The 15,923-nt window shown below is 55.7% G+C and overlaps 1 protein-coding gene across 4 annotated transcripts in view; it reads left to right on the top strand.

Moving 5' to 3' along the window:
- EMC10 (ER membrane protein complex subunit 10) overlaps window positions 1–15,923 on the top strand; it is a 119,911-nt gene that overhangs the window by 38,481 nt on the left and 65,507 nt on the right. The window lies entirely within an intron of this gene.

The raw sequence follows: 15,923 nt of genomic DNA, 5'->3' as shown, positions 1-15,923 counted from the left end.
GTGGGACAGTCCGTATCCAGCTCCTGGTCATCGTCGACGCCTCCTGGACCACGTTGCTGCAGAGACAAGCTTCACATCTTCACCTGATTGCATCTCAACATCGCCTGGTTCCTTCCAGGTCACTGGCTAGTGACTCGGACTCTGTCCCCTCTGCTTTCAGGTTCGTCACTGCTCAGATCCACCCTTGGATCCATCCGGACATCTTCCTCCTGGTCGCCTGCAGCATCTTTGGGCAGCTCTCCATAGGATTCGACGACGAAACCCGACACAAAAGAACACCTATGCACCCGGCTTCCCTGGGTGAGGTAACTCGAGTACTCCGGTGCTCCCGTGGGTAACCACTATCCAAGTGTCTTAGTTTAACTGGGTTTTCCCGTAGTCCATCCGGAAGTGTCCGAAATCAACTACTTTGTAACCTTTACGTCCCTATTGAAAGTCTATGGTAACTCGCGTGTGTGTTTAGACACTGCACACACATCCTGTGGGACTCCTACTTCCTAACTTTTGGTTGTCCAGTGTAGCCCCAGCGATTCTCTAGGCACTAGGCCTATTCACTATTCCTGAAGTGGTTCTTATACCATTTACTTAGTATATGGTTCGTAAGGCCCCTAGGGCAGAATTGTATTTGTGCAACTTATAGTATGCTTATTGAGTAACTTGTTCTGTATCTCGAACTCTGACCTCATAAAGAGTGCAGAGGGGTTGGGTTAGTGATAAATACATGTGATATATACCTTGTGTGGTGTCCTTTCATTTGGTATTCAAGGGGTTATTATTGGTAAAACAATTGGCTTCACATGCTCTCTGAAGTGTTAGCCTAAGACTGCTTTGTCCATGCTACCACTAGGATTGCTGGTCTATAAGGTTGACTTTACCACCATAAGGGTTGTTTGGACTGGTACATGGTGCCCACTAGAATAGTGGACATCACATATAAGGCCAACTACTCACACCCATTAGTGCAAGTTATATAGTATGGGACCAAATGAACAGACCGAGATTGTTGGGTTTAATTGCTGTGATGTGAACGAGAATAGATCAATGGACATAATGGATGGCAAAACTTCAAGATGGTTGTGATATGTATATGTGGGGACGGGAGTTGGCTAACCCCGTGCATTTTCAGCATTTCAGGGGGGGAGAGAGGCACTCTTCCATGTTTGGGAGTGGGTAGTTCTAAATCCGCTGGGGGGGGATGGATGTTCGGGGTTGGGAAGGGGGGGGGAGTTTAACTGTTTATCGATTTGTTGGTGCAATGTGTAATTTTGAGACCTTATTAAGCAAAATGGCCATGCTGAAACTTAGACGATCAAAGATGAGTGGGATACTGCAACTTTCTTCTCTGTCTGAACTGATCCGTATGTTAGAGATCAGGGTTACAAACTAATATTAGGGGGGATAGAGACAGGGTACTTTCTGTATTAACCTGGAATAAAGCGTGGGATAGTGTAGCAGTATCTGAAGAGTCATGCCCCTGACGTTGTTTTTGCTGCAGGAAACACACTTGGTGGGACGAAAGACTAAGGCCTTCACTAGATGGGGGTACAAGCTCCTGATACATGCAGACTACACCACCGGGTCAAGAAGGACGACAATCCTGGTCAATAAAAATACGCCTCTTATAGTCCACAAGACGTGGTTGGATCTGGGGGGCTGGTTCACTGGGGTGGAAGCCCAGTGGGACGGAAGAGATATAAATATACTTTCCGTTTATTTGCCGCCCGCTCTAGGTAAACAAGCGCTAGAGGACGTTGGTAGTAGGCTGACGAGACTCCGGGAAGGTACATTGATCATGGACGGGGATTACAATATGACTTTAGATGACACAGTTGAACGGCATCCACCGAGGTCCAGAGCAAAATCCAGTGGGTAATGGCGGATTTTGTGGGGGCAATGGATTTGACTGACATAGGCCGATGCCTTCAACCCACCGGAAACTTATACACGTACTTCTCTGGGGCGCATTAGAGATTGTCGCAAATTGACTACATTCTTACGCACTTGTCCTCTATGGGGTATTTCGCCCAGTCTCGAGTCTTGGCATGGGGTATATCTGATCACTCCCCAGTTTGGGTAGAATACACATACTGGGAACAGCATATGCGTACCACCATTGTTATCAATCCATTGCTCCTACACATTCCAGACATTAGGGAGGAACTTCTTACCCAAACAGAGAACTATTTCACTGAAAATGTGGGCTCGGTTGACTCTGCACACACACTCTGGGAAGCATATAAGGTGGTCCTGAAGGGGCAGGTCCTATCTTTAAAGTCAGGATACATTGCCAAGAAGCGTGAACTTCTGGTCCAGTCGTAGGTAGACCTCCTGGAAGCTGAGCAGGTACATGCACAAGATCACTCTCCAGACACTTGCCATAGGCTTCTACTGAAGCAAGATGAATATCGAATAAAAACTAGGGAACACATGTTGGCTAAACATCGCAACACTCAGCATAGAATATATGAGCAGTCAGGACACTAGCGTGGTTGGAGAGGCGAGAGCAGGGAACGAGATGAGTAGATAAACTGACAACATCAGAGGGTGATATCGTGACGCATCCGCAGGAAATAGCTGAGGAGTTCGCCTGCCATCTGGAAAGGGTGTACACCCCCTCTACACAATACACAGCTGATGATTCACGCCAACTTTTCCAAGATAGTGACATACCGGCCCTCTCAGACTCAGAGAGGGAGACCCTAGATGCTGATCTCTCATATGAGGAAAATGAGCAAGGCCATTGGGCAGATTAAATCTGGGAAAGCGATGGGGCCTAAAGGTGTGCCGATTGAGTTTTTGGAAGCCACTGCCTTTTTGACTGTGCCCCATCTAAAGGCTATGTATGAGGAAAGCTTGGAGGTGGGTCGGCTACCAGCGGATCAACGGTTAGCTACTCTTTTGGTAATCCACAAGCCGGGTAAACCAGCGGATAGTTGCAGCTCCTACAGACCCATCTCGCTGATCAGTGTAGAGGCAAAGGTTTTGGCGAAGGTACTGGCTAATAGGTTGGTGACGGTTATCACATCACTGGTCCACCCGGATCAATCTGGGTTTATGCCAGGAAGAAATACAGCCCTTAATATCCGATGTCTGCATAATGTGATGGCTAGAAGGGACTATATTGAGGAAGATGCTGCAGTGTTATCTCTTGATGCTTCCATTTTTTTTAAAAATATCTTTTTATTGCAGCAAAGTAAGTGATATATACAGTGTATTCATGCCATTTCCGTTGGCGCTCAATTAATGTGCAACCTCCCCACCCCGTGTCACACAGCCATTCAGCTCACACCCCGGAGGTTGAGCGGCAATATCATGGGGAAAGAGCTGCGCTCGAGAATACTGCGTTGGTCAATAACTACCAGGTGTTTTGGAAATGGCAGTGCTGCTTTTCAGTCCTCACGCTCCCTCCACCGTGCCCCATGTCCAATTGAACCAAGAGTCACTCTGTACCATTACTGATCAACCAGCCCCCCTGTCCCCCCCCAACTCTCCCATCCCCGCCCACCCCCCTTCCCTCGCCCAGAACCGCCCCCCGCCCGCACCCCCCACCTCCCCAGGCATGCTAGAGTACCACTAATCCGAGTCCTCAACCCTCCCGGCTGAACCAGATCCGAAGTAAACCACCAGGAGTTATCAACAACCATCTGTCAGTCCTCACAATGGAAATAGGGGAGCAACAGAGGGGGCCTAAGTCATCCCCACGTCAGGCGGGCGCTCCGCCGGAGCCGGGCTATGCGCTGGGGTGTCCTCCTCGTCCATGTCCAGAAGTGTGAGGTCCAGGACCAGCCCCTCCCATGCCCTGGCCCTCTCCAAAGCCACGTCATTGCCTGCCCTGAGCGCGGCCTGCAGACTAAGCTCTCCCTCACACCGGGCCCATTTATGTAGCTCAGCCTTCCAACGCTCTACCGTGGGGCCCCTGGCCGCCTTCCATTGGGACGTAATGGCCTGCTTCGCCAGGAGGAGCCCCAGGTCCAGGAATTTGCTAGTAACCTTGTTCTTTGATGTGTGTGGGAACCAGTGTAGGATGCAGTGTGCCATGGTGTGTTGCAAGTCCCTCTCCGTTACCTCTCTCAGAACATCCACTACCTCTCTCCAGAAGGGACCCAGCTCAGGGCAGGACCAGAACATGTGTTGGAAATCGGCGAAATCCGCCGGGCAACGTGGGCAGGACGCCGGGTGGGCTGGGAAGTATTTATGTAGTTTGTCAGGGGTCAGGTAGGCCCTGTGTAGGACATAAAAGTGCACCAGCTGGAACCTCGCGTTGCGCGTCCCGTTTCGGGCCCTTTCCAGTATGCCATTCCATGCCTCCTCAGGGATTTCAGTCGCCAGGTCGGCCTCCCATTTCGCCTTCAAGGCCAGCAGTGGGGCGACGGACTTCGAGACCATGCGTCGATACAGGCATGTGACAGCCTTGACCGTCCCCGCCATCATCACCACATACTGGCAGCCCAGAGACAGTGGCGGCTCCGTCATGCCCGTCTTCCAGTGTTTGTGGATCGCCGCCGTTAGCGCCGCGTGAAGGAGGAAGTCCCCTCCCGCCAACTCAAAGCGGTCCTTCAGGAGGCCGAAGGGCAACAGCACCCCGTTTTCGTAAAGGTCACCCATGGATGACAGCCCCTGCAGGTCCCAACCGTCTAGCCCGCGCCACAAGCCTCCGTGCGGTAGTGCCCCGCAGAGTTTGAGTGGGATCTCAGGTGCATACGGAACCGTAATACCGCCCCTTCGGCGATATCTGTTCCAACATTTTCGGGCTGTTGCGAATTCCTGAGTGAGGTGGAAATCTCCCATCGGGAGTCCCAGGACAATCCGGGACAACACCTGAACCGGACCCGCCGGTTCTCCTGATCCGTCCTCCCCTCTTCTGGCTCTTGCCACCCATTGCGTTAGCCATTGCAGTTGCGCCGCTAGGTAGTAGAGCTCGTAGTCTGGCACTGCCAGCCCTAAATCCGCCCGAGGGCGGAGAAGCGTGTCATGCGCCACCCTACGCCTGCCCGTTCCCCACAGAAAGCCAATAACCATCGACCGCAGCCGCCAAAAGTAGCTCGCCGGGATCCAGATCGGGAGGGTCCCGAAGAAGTAAAGCAGCCGCGGCAAGGTCACCATCTTGAGTAGCGCCACTCTCCCCATGAGTGACAATGGGAGCATGCTCCAAAAGTCAAAGTTCCCTTTAGCGTGTCTGATTGCCGACCCGATATTTCCCTCAAGGATATCTGCCCTGTCGTGGAAGATCGAGGTGCCAGGGTATCGCAGGCTCCTCTCCTCCCACGTCACACCCTCTGTGGTTTGTGGGCATACTCTCCGCGGGCGGGCTGGGAATAGGTGGGACTTCGCCCAGTTCACTCGGAGGCCCTATACTCTGCTCAACGATTGTAGGAGGGTCTTGGCTCCACGCAGGGAGTCAGCCGAGTCCGCCAAGAAGATCAGCAGATCATCTGCGTACAATACGATGTGGTGCACCTGTCCATAGACGTCCAGTCCCCGAAACGCCCAGCCGGGCTCGCGCCGCAAGGGGTTCGATAGCCAGGGCGAACAGTAGGGGGGAGAGAGGACATCCCTGGCGGGTGCCCCTGCCCACCACACACATCTCAGAGATAACCCTCCCAGTTCTGACCCTCGCCGTCGCGTTCTGGTAGAGCAGCATCGTCCAATTCACGAAGCCCTCGCCGAGGCCCAGTGCGCGCAGGACGTGGAAGAGATAAGGCCATTCTAGGCTGTCAAAGGCCTTCTCCATATCGACAGCAAACACCACTGCCTCGTCGCCGTCATAGGTGTCAGCCTCCAGTACATGTAGGAGTCGCCGCACGTTAAGCGCTGTGTTGCCGGTCGGGATGAAGCCCGACTGGTCCGCGTGAACCAGCATGGGCATGTGGGGGAGCAAACGCGTCGCCAAGATTTTACTTAAAATCTTGTAGTCTAGGTTGAGCATGGATAGTGGGCGGTACGCCGTTCTGTCCCACGGTTGCTTGCCCGGTTTCAGCAGGGGGACGATCAGCGCCTCCCCAGTGGTCGCGGGTAGGCGACCCAGCCGCTTCGACTCGTTGTACAGCCATGTCAGCCGGGGCGCAAGGAGATCAACATAGGTGAGATAAAATTCCGTTGGGAATCCATCGGTGCCCGGCGTCTTGTTCCTCGCCATGCTCTTGATGGCGACTCGCACCTCTCTTTCCTCGATCTTGTCCCCGAGCCGCTTCGCGTCCTCCTCCCCCAGCTCCGGCAGCTCAAGATCCCCCATAAAGGCCTGGAATTCCTCCAGCGATGGGAGGACCCTGCTGCGGTAAAGCTCCGTGTAGTAATCATAGAATAACTCATTGATCCCTTGTTGATCAAAGCGCGCCGCCCCGTGTGGTCCCTGAGCTCAAGGATGACCGAGCTCGGGGCGTGGCCAGCTGCATGGCTGAGTAGGACGTGCCTCAGCGCAGCTCCTGGCATGACTGGTACTGATCCGGCGATACTTTGACCCAAACAGCGGGAAATCACCCGAAATATTGGCTGTGGCGGCGGCGGAGGGCGAGAGGCGCCTGGAGAGCCCATCGGCTTCAATTTCCGACCGGGCGAAGCAGACCTGTCCGCCGATTTCACCCCGGGGCTGAAGACTCGGCGCCCTAAGATGGCGGCGCCCGGAGTCATCGAGTCCGGCTGCTGACGGGGGAGAGGTGGCGCCACAGGAGTGACGGTGAGGACATCGGGGACCCCCTGCCCCGAAGCGACGACGGTCGGCCCGGCGATTTTGCCTCCCTCCTCCCCCCCTCCCCCCTTTCTCTGGTGATCTGGAGGATTCGGGACCGGAGGCGGTCTACGGCCTGACACACCGGGGCCTTGCTTCTTGGCCTCCTGGGTGAGCTGCGCGGCCGACGTGCGCTGCCCTAGCCCGGGTGCTGCCTGGTGGGGGTCGCGGAGAGCCGTGCAGCGGCGATCGGAGGCTGCCCACACGGAGGTCGAGTGGGGCCTGTGCAGCCGGGACCTAAATTTGCTGACTGTGGCCCGCCTGGTGAGCTGTGGGGCCTGTGCGCGAGAGCACGCTCCGGACTTGCCTCATTGAAGCTGCGAGGGGGCTCGCTGTGGGCCTCCGCCCCCCCCTCCCCCTCCCCCCCTTGAGAGACTGGGGGGTGAATCCTGCGAGGTCCTGGATCGAGCTGGCCTCCCGGAGGCTGAGTTGGGGCCTGTGAAGCCGGGGTCTAGCTTTCCTGTCTCTGGCCCGCCTGGTGCGCAGTGACGCTCGTGGGCTGCTGCGCGGTCCCCTGAGCCCGGGGCTGCCTGACTGGAGCTGCGGAGAGGCCTACTATTGGATTTCGCTCCCCTCCCCCCTCCCTAATCCTCGGGGGTGGGCGAGAACCCCTCGGGGACCCCGCTTCATCGGGAGGTCCTGGCCTGGACTTGGTTTCGCCCGCCTGGCTGGGGCCCGCGAGGAGGGACGTGGCGCAGTGCCCTGCTGGTAGAGACAGGAGATCCGCAGGACTAGTTCCACCTTGACGGGCAGTACTCCTTACCTCCCCAGCCCTCCTGTTACATCGGGGGGTCGCCCGATAGCCACCATGGGCAAGAGGGATCCGGCGCCACGGGCCGCAAGGCAGGAGACGATGGAATCCTACGCCACTAGCACGAGGGCACCCAGGAACACAGATGGGGGGGCCCGAGACACGCAGCCGGATACCGCCATGCTCCTGGAGGCGATCCAGGCCTCGCGGGCGGACATCCAGAACTCTAGGGCGGCCCTCGAGACCAAGATCGGGGAAGTAGGATCTGAGGTTCTACTACTGCGGCAGGACTTCCGGACCTTGTCCGACAGAGTGGGCACTGCGGAGACCAGGATATCCGAAACGGAAGAATCCGTTACCTCACTCAAGAAGGACATGGCAGAATTGCAGGCCTCCCATAGACAATTGTTGTGGCGAGTGGATGACGCGGAGAACAGGGCGCGCAGAAACAACCTGCGCTTCGTGGGCCTGAGGGAAGGAATTGAAAAGAACGACACGGCAGCTTTCCTCCACTCTTGGCTGACGACCATGTTTCCCCAGGCCCATTTCTCCAACTGCTTCGTGATCGAGAGAGCACACAGGGCGCTCCTCGCAAGGCCGCCGGAGGGAGCGAGACCTCGCCCGATAATTGCGAGATTCCTCAACTATGCTGATAGGGATCTTGTCCTTCGTGAAGCCCGGAAACTGGGAGAACTAAAGTTTGAAAATACCGTTATCATGATCTTCCCTGATTATAGCCAGGAGGTACAGAAGCAGAGACGCTCCTACGACACTGTGAAAGCGAAGCTAAGAGAGCTCAACATCTCCTATATGCTCCTTTTCCCTGCGACACTGAAAGTCCTGTTCAAGGGCAGATCGCACTTCTTCACCCGTCCGGAGGAGGCCTGGCACTGGCTAGAAGAGAGACCGCTGCTGCAAGAGGCGGAGGAAGAAGGTCGCAGAATTCGGGAAGAGCAGGCAGCGGCCAACTTCAGGAGGAACACGAGCGGATCGCAGAGGTCCCGACACCACCGGACAGACAGGCAGTCACAAAGATCACCCTACCCGTCTCAGCAACTGGCGACTGGGGGAGCCCGAGGAGACGACCACGCAACCGCCGCGGGAGATATCACTCGGGGATCGCGATTCCGGTGCCTACTTCCAGACTCAGAGACTGCTACAGATCAGGAGGATGCCACCAATGTTTCAGATTTGGAAGACCAGACGGAACAATCCTTACACCCCTTAGCTGTTGCCATCCGAGACTTGGAGCAGGGAGGGCCAAGCAACGCGGTGATCACGGACCATGACACGCAGGACTCCCACTCCTGAGAAGCTGTAGGGACGGAGATGCACCGATACAGTCCATGCCAGGAGGCACGCAAGTAACTTTTCTTTGTTGTTTTTCGGGTGGTCACACACCACTACCAGACTTGAACTCTGACCAACTAGACTTTTCTTAGTTGGGGTTGTTTGCAGGGTGGGCGACAGACCTTGCTGCCTGGTGGCCCATACCGTCAATGGTTGCACGGGAGGGACGGCCGGGGGGTGCAGGTGGGGTGGGGGGGGGGGGGCTGGGGAGTTGTTTATGCAGTTTGGTTGTTTGTGGGGAGGGGGAGGGGGGGGGGAGATGTGAGATTATGTGCAATGCAGTCACGGGGGTCGACACATTCTTTGGTTCTTCCTACATGGGAGTTGACCCGCCTGCCTACTTCTCGGCCTGGAGTAACCATGCCTCGCCACTATACCCATGGCCGTTGAAAAACTGAGTGTAATGACGTGGAACGTCAATGGCCTGGGCAACAAAATTAAACGGGGTCTGGTGAACAACTTCCTTAAGAGAATGGGCCCTGACATAATTTTTCTGCAAGAGACACACCTGAAGGGCACGGCCTGCGCGTTCATTGCACGGGGTAGATACAAGGTCTTGGGTCATGCGGGATACACAACTGACTCCAGGGGCGTAGCTATTCTTATTAAGAACACTTCCCCGTTTCAGGTCACACGGACATGGGGGGACCCTCTGGGTACATGTGTAGGAGTACAGGGATCTTGGCGCAGACGTACGTACACCCTAGTCTCAATGTATGCACCACCTAAACTGCAGGCTACCGCACTGAAGCAGTTAGCTACCATACTATTAGACACTTCAGACACTATACAGATAGTAGGTGGAGACTTTAATGACGTACTTGACAGAGACATGGATAGATCAGGGGAGACTCACCACCAGCGTACTCAGACTCCCCTGGCTCAAATGGTGTCGGAGATGGGGCTGACTGATGTATGGCGACTGTTCCACCCGACTGTTAGGGCCTACTCATTCTACTCGGCAGTGCACAAAGTATTCTCCAGATTGGACTACATTTTTATGTCTAGACCGGAGCTTACTGTAGAGGGTACGGCGGAATACTTGGCTAGGGGTCTTTCAGACCACTCACCGCTGCTAATATCAGTGGGAAGCCCTAGACACAGGAATGAGGCGAGTTGGCGCCTCGCTGCTTGGGACCTGGCGAACAAGACAATACTCCAGGGTGTTCGTGCCGATGCCCGGGTATACCTAGCTGAGAATGTTGGGTCAGTGGACTCAGCGGTAACTCTGTGGGAAGCGATGAAGCCGGTGTTAAGAGACAGAATAAATATTAGATTGAGGGACGAGAGGCGGAAGACGATGGAAGAGGTAGAAACTGTGGAACGCACTATAGTGGAGTTAGAAAGGGATCACTTACGTACAAAGAGCTCGACCACCTTGCGCATACTGTTAGATAACCAGCGACACTATCGAGACCTGGTATCGGATGAAGCAAAGACCCAACGCCTGGCCACATTACACCGTCTTTATGACGTGGGAGACAAATCCGGCAAACTTCTGGCCTGGCTTAGTCGTAAGGAGAGGGCAGCGAGATGGGTGGAGGCAGTCGCAGACGAGAGGGGGAAGACTTTATGCGCAGACAACCTCATAGCAGACGCTTTCGCAGTCTACTATGGCCGCTTCTACGAGGCCAGGCAACTGAGTTCATGTGGGGACTCTCTTCTTTACATGTCGCAGGTTGACCTCCCCGTGGTAGACGCTGAAGCCCTACCCGCCTTAGAGGCCGACATCTCTCTGGATGAAGTCAAAACCGCCATTGCGGGGCTGAAGTCGGGTAAGGTGCCGGGCCCGAACGGGTTCCCCCCGGAATTCTTTAAGTGCACGGCCGACATCTTAGCTCCCCACCTAAAAAATCTCTATTTTAAGGCATACCAAGACGGCTGCCTGCCCGATGACCTCGCCCTGGCAATCATAGTTCCCATCCACAAGGAGGGTAAACCGCGGGACGACTGCGCGTCTTACCGCCCCATCTCCCTCTTGAATACTGAGGTGAAAATCCTAGCCACGATCCTTGCGCGACGCCTTAAGGAGGTCCTACCCGCTCTAATACACTTAGATCAGACCGGCTTCTTACCGGACCGGGCCACGAAACTCAATCTCCGACGCACCCACAACTGGCTGCAGGAGGTTAGGGATAGGGTCCCTCCCCACTGGTTCCTCTCATTGGACGCGGAAAAGGCCTTCGACTCTGTGCACTGGCCATTCCTCGAGGCTGTCCTGGAGAAATTTGGTCTCGGCCCAAAATTCCGCTCATGGGTTCGCCTGCTGTACACCAACCCACGAGCCAGAGTGCGGGTGAACGGGAGACTCTCTCGAGAATTCTTGATCCAACGGGGCACCAGGCAGGGGTGTCCCCTATCACCGCTACTCTTTACGATGACAATTGAGATACTGGCGGCCAAAATCAGACAAAATCAGAGGATTTCCGGCTTCCGCCTTACTACTGCGGACAGCCCGGAGGAGAAACTGTCCCTGTATGCGGACGATGTCCTCCTGTATATCACAGCCCCGCAAACCTCTGTGCCTGAACTATTCCGAGACCTGGACGAATATGGTAGTCACTCCGGCTACGCAGTAAACTGGCACAAATCCGTCCTTTTTGACCCCAAAGGGGACGCGAGTGAGGGGGACCTCCCAGACAGACTGGTGGTATCCACAGACGGCTTCCAATATCTAGGAGTGTTCATCACGCTGGATAGGCACCGGTCACTTCTCAAAAATGTTGAGAAAATACTGGTGAACTCCGCGGCGGATATGGCCCGGTGGCGCCAACTTCCTCTGACACTCCTGGGTAGGGCGGCGATGTACAAAATGATCGTGCTACCCAAATATTTGTATGCCCTGCAGAACGAATACTATCAAATACCAGACAGTCTCCTCCGTAGAATGCATGCTGACCTCAGATCTTTCATATGGTTGGGTAAGCAGCCGAGGATTGCACTGACCACCCTGCAACGCCACCAATACAGTGGAGGTATCTCCCTACCAAACCTTGAAGCGTACTACTGGGCGGAGCACCTGTCCCCCATTAACGATTGGCTCCACGCCCCCGGAGACCACCCAACGTATGCATTGGAACGCACCAAACTGGCCTCACGCCCGATGCTTTCCTACCTATACGGTGGCGCGGCGAGCCGTTCCTTACTCCCGGCCACGCATATTACTCTCCGGGCCTGGAAAATGGCGATGAGACGTACGGGATGGGATAAGAAACCCACCCGGCAGACCCCACTCTGGCACTGCACGTGGCTCTCTGAACTTCACAAACTTAAGGGATTCAAGCAGTGGGACGACATTGGGATTTCCACGGTGGGAGATGTCGTCGCCAGAGGGGAGCTAAAACCCTATGCCACCTTAAGGACAGAATATGGGCTCCACCGCTCTCAATTTTTTAAGTATGTTCAACTGCGCCACGCATGGAGGGCACAGGCTCTGAATCTTGAGGGCCTACCGGAGTACGCACCCCTAGAAGGCAGACTGCTGCAGGAACAGATACCCCACAAGGCCGTGTCGCTCACGTATAAAACCCTCACAAATAACATGCTGGGGGATCTGGTGAAGCTTAGGGCCGTCTGGGAACGAGAGGTGGGAGACCTGGAGGACATTGACTGGGACTTAATCCTTATGCATCCAAGGGAGGTGGCCATAAAATCTCGACTGCGCCTGATTCAATATAACGTACTCCATAGGACGTACTTTGACCGAGTGCGGTTATTTAAAATGGGGAAGACAACGGACGATAGGTGCCTGAGATGCCAGCAGGAGGGTGGGGATTTCCTCCACATATTGTGGACTTGTGTGAAAATACAGTCCTACTGGACACTTATTTTCATCGAACTGCAGGAGGTCCTGTCCGTGTCGCTCGACCAAGAGCCTAAGCTGGCCCTATTGGGCATGACCAATGATGTAGACCTCCCCCGACCTTTACTGACGTTCCTGACATTGGCCCTGGTAGTGGCAAAACGTGACATTGCCAAGTATTGGGGGGCGGAGACGATACCCACTGTGGGTGAATGGAGAATGGGATTAGACCTCTACATGGCGGCGGAGCGAGTGACGTACAAATCAAGGGGATGCCCGAATAAGTTCAAAAAGGTTTGGTCAAAATGGCGGCACTACCATGGGCTCGATGGTGGACTTGGGGGGGGAGAACCCGTGGGAGGACCTGGGGCTGGGGGAGGGGGGAGATCGGCGGGAAGACCTTGATGGGAAGGGACACTACATATCAACTCCGCTATGCTTGCCTAGTGTTTTCTCTGGCCATGGGCTTCAGGAAAGGCGGGAGGAGGGAGGAGTCGGGGTAGGTGAGATCTGTAGGTGCCCCTACTGTGCTTGTGCTGTTCGACCTTGACTGAGCGGTTGTTTTGCTAACGTTGCACTCACATCTGAACTTGTTGGGGAGGGAGGGAGGGGGGGGGGGAGTTTAATTAAAATAAAACAGAAAAGTGGATGCCCAGATGATAACTGCACCCTCTGCTTATGTTGAGGCGGGGATGCGCTGAGTGTAACCCGAAGATTTAATCGGACTGCTTTATGGACTATATGTCGATGTAACGTTGGGGGCTGTAAGACATATATCCGGAATGTATTTGACATGCTTGAATTATGCTACCGCTGTCACCCTTTTCATATCTGTGCATCTGCAATAAAAACTAAGTTTAAAAAAAAAAAAAAAAAAAAAAAGGATGACCGAGCTCCGGCGAGTCGGATTGGCCAGCCAGGCCAGAAGAGCTCCTGACTTGTCGCGTTCCGAGTGCGCTCGTGTAAGGTAGGCCTTGTAATCAAAGCACCGGAGGCGCTCCACCGTCGCCGCCACCGCCTCTCGCGCCTCTAGCAGGGCCTCGTGTGTGTCCGGCCGTTCAGGCCTTGCCCTCTCCAGCCCCCGTAATTTCTCGTCCTCCCTCGTGATGTCCTCCAGTAACGTTCTCCGCACCCCCGATGACGTCGCAATGCATTGACCCCGCATCACAGATTTGAAGGCGTCCCACTCCGTCGCGGCTGAGCCCCCGGTGCCCGCGTTTACCTAGAAGTACGCTTCGATGCCCGAGGCTATTGTGGTTCGGAAGAGCTGGTCGTCTAATGCCTCGGGCGGAGTTTCCAGGCTGGGATCCTCGGGCGGTATTGCGACCAGCGCATCCGCACGAGTAGCGGGTTATGGTCAGAGATCGAGCGCGTGAGATACTCACTGTGGCACACCTCTGCGTGCACGTCCTGGGAACACAGGAAGGCATCTATGCGGACGTGCAACTCCTGGAGAGCGGAGAAGAACGAGTAGTCCCTGTCCGACGGGTGGTTAGCCCTCCACGAGTCGACCAGTCCCCACTGGCGTTGCCAGGCGGAGCGTGCAAGTGCCAGTTTGCCAGCTGGTGCATTCGGTAGGGGGGGGTGCGATCTGTCCAGGGCAGTGTCAGTCACACTATTAAAGTCGCCGCCCAGGAGCAAGGGTTCCACTAAGAACGGGGCCAGTTTGTTGGACAGCATGGAGAGAAATGCAGGCTGGTCCACATTCGGGGCGTACAAACAACCCAAATTAAGGTCCTTCCCATCTAGTTTGCCTCGTACCATTATGTACCTCCCCTCCGGGTCAATTACCTGTTGTGTGCACTGGAAAGGTACCCCCGCCCGTATCCAAATGGCCACCCCCTAGCATAAGCAGAGTAGCCAGTGTGGTAGACTTGCCCCCTCCAACGTCGTTGCAGCGCCTTCCCTTCCTTAGCTAGCAAATGTGTTTCCTGGAGGAAGGCGATGTGAATGCCCCGCCTGACTAAGTAGGAGTGGATCTTGTGTCGCCTATGCATCGAATGCATCCTCCTTACGTTCCATGTGAGACATTTGTAGCCTAAGTCGGATCCCATTGCAGAGTCCACCGTGTTCCATCTACCCTCTCAGTGACCCCCCCCCCAGCACGCCCAGGTCCCACCCCCGTACCCCCCCTAACCTGTGCAAACAAACTACCCCAACTCCCACACCCCAGGACAGACAACCAACATGGAAACCCCATCCAAACTCAAGTATCAAAAACGTATCACAGTAGAATAGGGCTAGAGTGGCCGTGACGCCGACCCCAGACAGGCCCGAAGCCCTCCGCCTCCACCTTCCCCCCCCCCCCCCCCCCCCCCCCCCCCCCGAAAACACTCAGGAGAGGCCTCCCGACTCTTCCCTCCCCCAAGATCTCAGTGATAAGTCCCAGGGGGTATCCGCACCTCACTGCATAGCGTCCGGAAGCGGCCCCCCACCATACCCCAGTACCTTACATATGCGGCCAGTGTCCTGCGATCTAGATCAGCCAAGAATTCCATCTGCTGTTTGGGGAGTCACCACCGGCAGGTCTGTCTCTGAGAGCTCGTGCCCACTGCTGGAGCCAGGGCTGGGAGCACTGACCTTCGACTGCTCCGAAGCGCTACTGGAGGGGCTGGCATCTCCCTGGCTGATGGCCGCCACTGCCAGCACCACCTTGGCTCATTCCTGCTGCCATCCCGACGGGGAGCCAGATCGTCGTGTCGGCGTCGTTTCCGTAGAACGTCTCCTGGATGAGGTCTCCGGCGGGGGATCTGCGCACGACTCCCCTCTGGCATCCAACCAGCTCCAAGCCTCCTGTGGTGTTAGGAAAAAGTGGGTGTGCTCGCCAGCAATTACCCTCAGCCGCGCCGGGAACAGCATAGCATAGGGCAGCTGCAGCGACCTCAGTTTCCGCTTGACCACCAGGAAGGAGGCCCTTTGTTTTTGCACGTCTCTAGTGAAGTCCGGAAAGACCATGACCCTGCTATTGTCGACTCTCAGGTCCGGGAGGTCTCTCACCCTCCGCAGGATGTGGTCCCTGTGCCTCCCAGGAGTAGGCAGCCGGTGCCTCCGCTTCTACTCTCCTCACCGTCGCTCTCACTGGCCTGCTAGTGATGTGGGCTCCGCCGCGACTATTCCACCATCAGTGGGGTGAACTCAGTACCCCATGAGGCCCCCAGGGTCCCCGCAATCAACAGCCAAGGCAGTCACTGACTCTCGGGCGGCGCCATCTTGGGGTCAGGCAAACCGGCCGTCCCTCGCCCTCCGGTCCCGCTCACTCTGTGGCGCCAGCCAGTGCTCCTCACCTCCGATGCGTG

This window comes from Lissotriton vulgaris, chromosome 7 (assembly GCF_964263255.1).
Source record: "Lissotriton vulgaris chromosome 7, aLisVul1.2, whole genome shotgun sequence".
In the NCBI taxonomy this organism is placed as follows: domain Eukaryota; kingdom Metazoa; phylum Chordata; class Amphibia; order Caudata; family Salamandridae; genus Lissotriton; species Lissotriton vulgaris.
Note: the sequence above shows the minus strand (reverse complement) of the source record. Positions and strands in the feature narration are given on the sequence as shown.